The following is an 8,275-nucleotide window of genomic DNA, read 5'->3' as shown; positions in this document are numbered from 1 at the left end:
TGTCCCCTGCAGTACCGCTCCCTGCCATGGGAGGCATGGCTCTCATGAGAAGACTTCACCTGTCCCCTGCAGTACCGCTCCCTGCCATGGGAGGCATGGCTCTCATGAGAAGACTTCACCTGTCCCCTGCAGTACCTCTGACCCCAGACCCCAGACCTCCAGACCCCCAGACCCCCAGAACCCTATCCCCCAGACCTCTAGCCCTCAGATGGGGGCACCACCTGGTGGTCATTTACTAGTATTACAACAACAGAGAGATTAGAATCCAGCCAGTTAGCAATAAGCACTGAACCCTAAAAACCCAGAATTTGAACCTGAAATATTCTTTATAACATCACAGATCTTTTATAATGGAACAGTGTAATAGAACATCAGTGTAATAGAACAGTGTAATAGAACATCAGTGTAATAGAACAGTGTAATAGAACATCAGTGTAATAGAACAGTGTAATAGAACAGTGTAATAGAACATCAGTGTAATATAACATTAGTGTAATAGAACATCAGTGTAATAGAACATCAGTGTAATAGAACATTAGTGTAATAGAACAGTGTAATAGAACAATGTAATGGAACGTTAGTGTAATAGAACATCAGTGTAATAGAACATCAGTGTAATAGAACAATGTAATGGAACGTTAGTGTAATAGAACATTAGTGTAATAGAACAGTGTAATAGAACATCAGTGTAATAGAACATTAGTGTAATAGAACATCAGTGTAATAGAACATCAGTATAATAGAACATTAGTGTAATAGAACATTAGTATAATAAAACGTTAGTGTAATAGAACATTTATGTAATAGAACATTAGTGTAATAGAACATTTATGTAATAGAACAGTGTAATAGAACATTAGTATAATAGAACATTAGTGTAATAGAACATTAGTATAATAGAACATTAGTGTAATAGAACATTAGTATAATAGAACATTAGTGTAATAGAACATTAGTGTAATAGAACATCAGTGTAATAGAACATTAGTGTAATAGAACATTAGTGTAATAGAACATTAGTGTAATAGAACATTAGTGTAATAGAACATCAGTGTAATAGAACATTTATGTAATAGAACATTAGTGTAATAGAACATTAGTGTAATAGAACATTAGTATAATAAAACGTTAGTGTAATAGAACATTTATGTAATAGAACATTAGTGTAATAGAACATTTATGTAATAGAACATTAGTGTAATAGAACATTAGTATAATAGAATATTAGTATAATAGAACATTTATGTAATAGAACAGTGTAATAGAACATCAGTGTAATATAATCTTAGTATAATAGAACATTAGTATAATAGAACATCAGTGGAAACCAAAGGGGACGTTTTCTTTCCAGTGTTAACACTTCACTTAGCAACGTCATGACAACCCAAATGTGCAGACAGGCCTAGGAGACGAGTTAACCTTGACCCTAACCCTGACTCTAACCCTGACCCTGACCCTGACTCTGACCCTAACCCTAACTCTGACCCTGAACCTGACTCTGACCCTGACCCTAACCCTAACCCTGACCCTGACCCTAACCCTAAACCCTGACCCTAACCCTAGGGGATGAGTTAACTTTAACCCTAACCCTAAACCCTGACCCTAACCCTAGGGCTAGTAGAACCATGTAGTTTGGCTCTTCAAACCCACCTCCTCGTTGCTAGGCAACCCCCCCCCTTTTCCCTCCACCGTTCGTATTTTACGACATTTTTTAGAAAAAAATGTTTTATGAAACTCCTTCAAACCACACACTCTCCCCACCCCCTCGTTGCTAGGTAACCCACCATATCCCGTCCCTCTCCGACATTTTCTTTTCCTTTACGACATTCCCTCAAACACACCAACCTCCCTTATTTGACGACATTTACTATTATTATTATTATTATTATTATTATTATTATTATTATTATTATTATTATTATTATATCTTTACGACATTTACTTCTTCTTTACGAGAGAAGGGGAGACAGACACCATGGAAACCACCACCACCACCGACACCGGCGGCTCCTCTGGTACTCGTAGCGGGTCCTCTGGGACCGTCTCCCCCGGTGGTACCGTCTCCTCTACCGGCTCTGAGGCTAATGATAACGGGGCTAACTAACGAAGCTAACGAATTTACCTACCGAGTGCAGTGTTGACGGGGTGCTAAAGGCTAATGCTAACTGGCTCTAACGAACTGACCGTGTGTGTGTGTGTGTGTGGAAACGCGTCGTGTCATCATTACTCGACATTCCTTCAAACCCACCCCCTCGTTGCTAGGCAACCCCCCCCCCTTTCCCTCCACCGTTCGTATTTGTTTTGAAAAAATATTTTTACGACAGTCCTTCAAACCACACACACACTCTCCCCACCCCCTCGTTGCTAGGTAACCCACCATATCCCGTCCCTTTCCGACATTTTCTTTTCCTTTACGACATTCCCTCAAACCCACCAACTGTTCCTCGTTGCTAGACAACCCCACCCCTCCCTCATTTTACGATATCTTTTTATTATTATTATTATATCTTTACGACATTTACTTCTTCTTTGCGAGAGAAGGGGAGACAGACACCATGGAAACCACCGACACCGGCGGCTCCTCTGGTACCCGTAGCGGGTCCTCTGGGACCGTCTCCCCCGGTGGTACCGTCTCCTCTACCGGCTCCTTCGGCGGCTCTGGGACCGTCTCCGGCGGCTCCTCCGGCGGCTCTGGGACCGTCTCCGGCGGCTCCTCCGGCGGCTCTGGGACCGTCTCCTCCGGCGGCTCTGGGACCGGCTCCTCCGGCGGCTCTGGGACCGTCTCCTCCGGCGGCTCTGGGACCGGCTCCTCCGGCGGCTCTGGGACCGTCTCCGGCGGCTCCTCCGGCGGCTCTGGGACCGGCTCCTCCGGCGGCTCTGGGACCGGCTCCTCTGGCGGCTCTGGGACCCGGCTCCTCCTCTGGTACCGGTACCCGGACCTCGTTTCTGACCCGGGCCACGACGCTCAACCTCCACACCGGGAACCTCGTCAACCGGAGCCGGCTGAAGAAGAAGTGTCCGTCGTCCCCGAGTGAGGAGGTAAGAAGGGCGGGGGGGGGGGTCGGGAGGCTAGAGGCTAATGCTAACGGGGCTAACGAAGCTAACGAATTTACCTACCGAGTGCAGTGTTGACGGGGTGCTAAAGGCTAATGCTAACGGGGCTAACGAATTTACCTACCGAGTGCAGTGTTGACGGGGTGCTAAAGGCTAATGCTAACGGGGCTAACGAATTTACCTACAGAGTGCAGTGTTGACGGGGTGCTAAAGGCGAATGCTAACTGGCTCTAACGAACTGACCGTGTGTGTGTGTGTGTGTGTATTATGAATGTGATTAAATAAATACTAAATATGTCGTTTTATTGTCATTTTCTGTCTGTCTGTCTGACCTGTTGTTGCCGTTCAGCTCCAGGATTATATCCGCGCCACGCTGTCTCTGACCTGTCTGTCTCTCTATCTGACCTGTCTCTCTCTGTCTGTCTGTCTGACCTGTATGTCTTTTGTTGCCCTCCAGCTCCAGGATTGTATCCGCGCCATGCTGTCTCTGACCTGTCTGTCCCTCTGTCTTATCTGTCTGTCTATCTGTCTGTCTGTCTGTTTCTCTCTGACCTGTCTGTCTCTCCATCTGACCTGTCTGTCTGTTGTTGCCGTAGCTCCAGGACTGTATCCGCGCCACGCTGAGTGACTGGACCTCCGAGACGCCGTCGGCCGGGGAGAAGGTGAGACTCATCCCTCTCTTCTCTCCCTCCCTCCTTTCCTGTCTCTCTCTCTCTCCCTCCTTCCCTCCCTCCTTTCCTCCTGTCTCTCTCTTCTTTCCCTCCTTTCCTGTCTTCCTTCCTTCCTTCCCTCCTGTCTCTCCCTCCCTCCCTCCTGTCTCTCTCCCTCTCTCCCTCCTTCCCTCCCTCCTGTCTCTCTCCCTCTCTCCCTCCTTCCCTCCCTCCTGTCTCTCTCTCTCCCTCCTTCTCCCCTCCCTCCCTCCCTCCCTCCCTACTGTCTCTCTCTCTCTCTCCTTCTCTCCCTCATTCCCTTCCCTCCTTTCCTGTTTCCTGTCTTCTTTCCTTACTGTCGGCGGAGGAGAAGGTGAGACTCATCCCTCTCTTCCTTCCTTCCTTCCTTCCTTCCTTCCTTCCTTCCTTCCTTCCTTCCTTCCCTCCCTCCTTTCCTTCGTCTCTCTCTGGATGCTCCACACACACCCACACACGCACACCCACACACACGCGCGCCCAGAGGCGTCAATGTTTAGTGAGTCAAGTGACAATGTGTGTGTGTGTGAGAGAGAGGGAGACACACACACACACACACACACACACACACACAGACACACACACACACACACACGCGCGTCAATGTTTAGTGAGTCAAGTGACAACGTGTGTGTGTGTGTGTGTGTGGGTGCTCCTGAGACAGGGAGAGAGAGAGGGAGACACATACACACTCACATACACACACACACACACACACACACACACACAGACACACACACACTCACACAGACATACACACACACACACACACTCACACAGACATACACACACACACTCACACTGTCTGTCTGTCTGTCTCTGACCTGTCTGTCTGTCTGTCTGTCTGTCTCTGACCTGTCTGTCCCTCTGTCTGTCTGTCTGTCAGTCTCTGACCTGTCTGTCTGTCTGTCTGTTTGTCTCTGACCTGTCTGTCTCTCCATCTGACCTGTCTGTCTGTTGTTGCCGTAGCTCCAGGACTGTATCCGCGCAATGCTGAGTGACTGGTCCTCTGAGATGCCGTCGGCCGGGGAGAAGGTGAGACTCATCCCTCTCTTCTCTCCCTCCCTCCCTCCCTCCTTTCCTGTCTCTCTCTTCCTTCCCTCCTTTCTTGTCTTCCTTACTTCCTTCCCTCCTGTCTCTCCCTCCCTCCTGTCTCTCTCCCTCCCTCCTTCCCTCCCTCCTGTCTCTCTCCCTCCCTCCCTCCCTCCTTCTTTCCTTCTCTCCCTCCCTCCTGTCTCTCTCTCTCTCTCCTTCCCTCCCCCCTTCTCTCCCTCCCTCCCTCCTGTCTCTCTCTCCTTCTCTCCCTCCTGTCTCTCCCTCCTTCCCTCCCTCCTTCTCTCCCTCCTTTCCTGTCTTCCTTCCTTCCTTCCCTCCTGTCTCTCCCTCCCTCCCTCCCTCCTGTCTCTCTCCCTCTCTCCCTCCTTCCCTCCCTCCTGTCTCTCTCTCTCCCTCCCTCCCTCCTGTCTCTCTCTCTCCCTCCTTCTCCCCTCCTTCTCCCCTCCCTCCCTCCCTCCCTCCTGTCTCTCTCTCTCTCTCTCCTTCCCTTCCCTCCTTTCCTGTTTCCTCTCTTCTTTCCTTACTGTCGGCGGAGGAGAAGGTGAGACTCATCCCTCTCTTCCTTCCTTCCTTCCTTCCTTCCCTCCCTCCTTTCCTTCGTCTCTCTCTGGATGCTCCACACACACACACACACGCACACCCACACACACGCGCGCCCAGAGGCGTCAATGTTTAGTGAGTCAAGTGACAATGTGTGTGTATGTGTGTGTGAGAGAGAGGGAGACACACACACAAACACACACACACACACACACAGATAGACAGACACACTCACACAGACACACACACTCACTCACTCACACAGACACACTGTGGGAGCCTGGTCGACAGGCGCAACAGCGGGTCAACCAATGAGAATAGAAACAGGCGGAAACAGGGGTTGCGGTGAAATCAACGTAGGGTTTTATTTCTAAGGTGCGGGGAAAAGGGAGAGGCGAAAGGCAACTCAAATCTTCACCGGGTTGGCGGTTGGCGCTACGGCGCTCCGCCGGGTTCTTCTTGTCGTCAGAGAGAGAGAGAGAGAGACAGGCCAAAGTTAGTGGGATATCGGGTCCCTTTCACTGACCTCTTCCTCCGGTCGGTTGGGGGGTTCCTCTCCGTCTTCCAGGCTTTCTCTCCCGTTTGGCTTATGAGACTGGCTTAGCGGGTGTCTGGTCTCGACTCGTTCCTCCAGCCAGTCTGTCTTCAGCTTGTCCTGGGGAGTTTAAAAGGCCTCAGGATCGCCGAGCTGACTCAGCGCACCTGTGAGCGGTGAGCTGAGTCATCTGATTGGTGGCGGAGTCTCCAGGACATAGAACTGGGATAGTACCTCCCATCCAGCACGACACCCCATGGCTGCCTTTGCCTCCCCCTTGTGGCCACCAGGTGTCTCTGTGGGGCACTGCTCACCGGCTGGGCCATCACAACACACAGACACACACACACACACACTCACACACACACTCACTCACACAGACACACACAGACACACACACATGCCCAGAGGCGTCAATGTTTAGTGAGTCAAGTGACAACGTGTGTGTGTGTGTGTGTGTGTGTGTGTGTGGGTGGGTGCTCCTGAGACAGGGAGAGAGAGAGGGAGACACACACACACACTCACACATACGCACACTCACACAGACAGACACACACTCACACAGACACTCACACATACACACACATGCCCAGAGGCGTCAATGTTTAGTGAGTCAAGTGACAACGTGTGTGTGTGTGTGTGTGTGTGTGTGGGTGGGTGCTCCTGAGACAGGGAGAGAGAGAGGAAGACACACACACACTCACATACACACAGACACACACACACACACTCACACACTCACACAGACATACACACACTCACACAGACATACACAGACACACTCACACAGACACACACACAGGCAGGGAGACGGGGGGGAGGCAGGTTTGGGGGGGAGGGTTGAACAGGGAGGGAGGGAGGTTCTGCTGAGGTCAGCTAATCTCTCTCTCTTTCTCTCCCTCTCTCTAGTTCGACTAGTCTGGTCTGTCTCTAACCTGGACTGCTCCCCCCTCCCAGGCACGCCTGGCTGTCTTTCTGTAATCTGTCTGTCCTGAACCTGTCTGTCTCTCAGACCTGTCTGTCTCTCCAGGAGTCTGACGTCCTAGACTGTTCCACCCCCCAGGCGGCCGAGGCCATCACGCCTGTCTGTCTCTCTGTCTGTCTGTCTCTAACTTGTCTCTCTCTCTCTAACCTGTCTGTCTGTTTACCTGTGTCTCTCTCTCTGACCTGTCTGTCTCTCCAGGAGTCTGACGTCCTGGACTGCTCCACCCCCCATGCGGCCGAGGCCACCATCATGCTTGTCTGTCTCTCTCTCTCTGACCTGTCTGTCTCTCTCTCTCTAACCTGTCTGTCTGTTTACCTGTCTCTCTCTCACCTGTCTTTCTCTAACCTGTCTGTCTCTCCAGGAGTCTGACGTCCTGGACTGCTCCACCCCCCAGGCGGACGATACCAGCCCATGATTACACACGACGCGACCACACGTTAACACAGGCTAACAAATGACACCAGCACATGCTAACACAGGCTAACCTAGGCTAACCCACGCTAACGTTGTCGTTGCAGTCAAGCTGTTCCTGTGCGAGTCGGACCAGTCGTCCATCAGGCAGGCTGTCGACATGGGTGAGTCCTGCCTGTTTGTCTGTCTGTCTGCCTGTTTGGCTGTCTGCTTGTCTGTCTGTTTGTTTGGCTGGCTGGCTGGCTGTCTGCCTGTCTGTCTCTCTCTTTACCTGTTTGTCTCTCCCCTCCACAGCCTGTCTCACCCTCGCCCTGTCGACCAGGAGGACAACATCCCCCCCCCCCCCCACACCCAGACCCTCTCGGACCTCTAACCTGTCTTTCTCTCCCTAACCTGTCTCCCTCCCCCCCAACAGCCTGTCTCACTCTCGCCCTCTCCCAACTCGACTCGGTCATCCTGGCGCCCCCCCCCCCCCCGGGGGCCGACCACGCCCCCCAGACCCTCTCGGACCTGCAGCCGGCATGGGTTTTCTTGGAAACGCTGGTGGCGTCCGGGAAGGTGGTCGCCATCGGGACGTCGGACCTGGACAAGGGCCTCCTGGAGGAGCTGCACAACTGGGCCCAGGTGGGTGTCTGTCTGTCTTTCTCTGGCCTGTCTGTTTGTCCTGGACGGTGTGTGTGTCTGTCTGTCTGTCTCTCTCTCTCTCGCTCTATCCCTGACCTGTCTGTCTGTCCTGGACAAGGGCCTCCTGGAGGAGTTGTACGACTGGGACCAGGTGGGTGTCTGTCTGTCTGATCTGTCTGTCTGTCCTGGACAAGGGCCTCCTGGAGGAGCGCTACGACTGGGCCCAGGTGGGTGTCTGTCTCTGTCTCTGAACTGTCTGTCTGTCTGTCCTGTGCTGGGGGTATCTGTCTCTCCCTGACCTGTCTGTCTCTCTCTCCATGTCCAAGGTGAAACCCCACCAGTAACCAGGTCAAACTGAGTGCGTACGCCAACTGTCTGTCTCTC

Source organism: Argentina silus (assembly GCF_951799395.1).
Source record: "Argentina silus genome assembly, chromosome: Y".
Taxonomy (NCBI): Eukaryota; Metazoa; Chordata; class Actinopteri; order Argentiniformes; family Argentinidae; genus Argentina; species Argentina silus.
Note: the sequence above shows the minus strand (reverse complement) of the source record.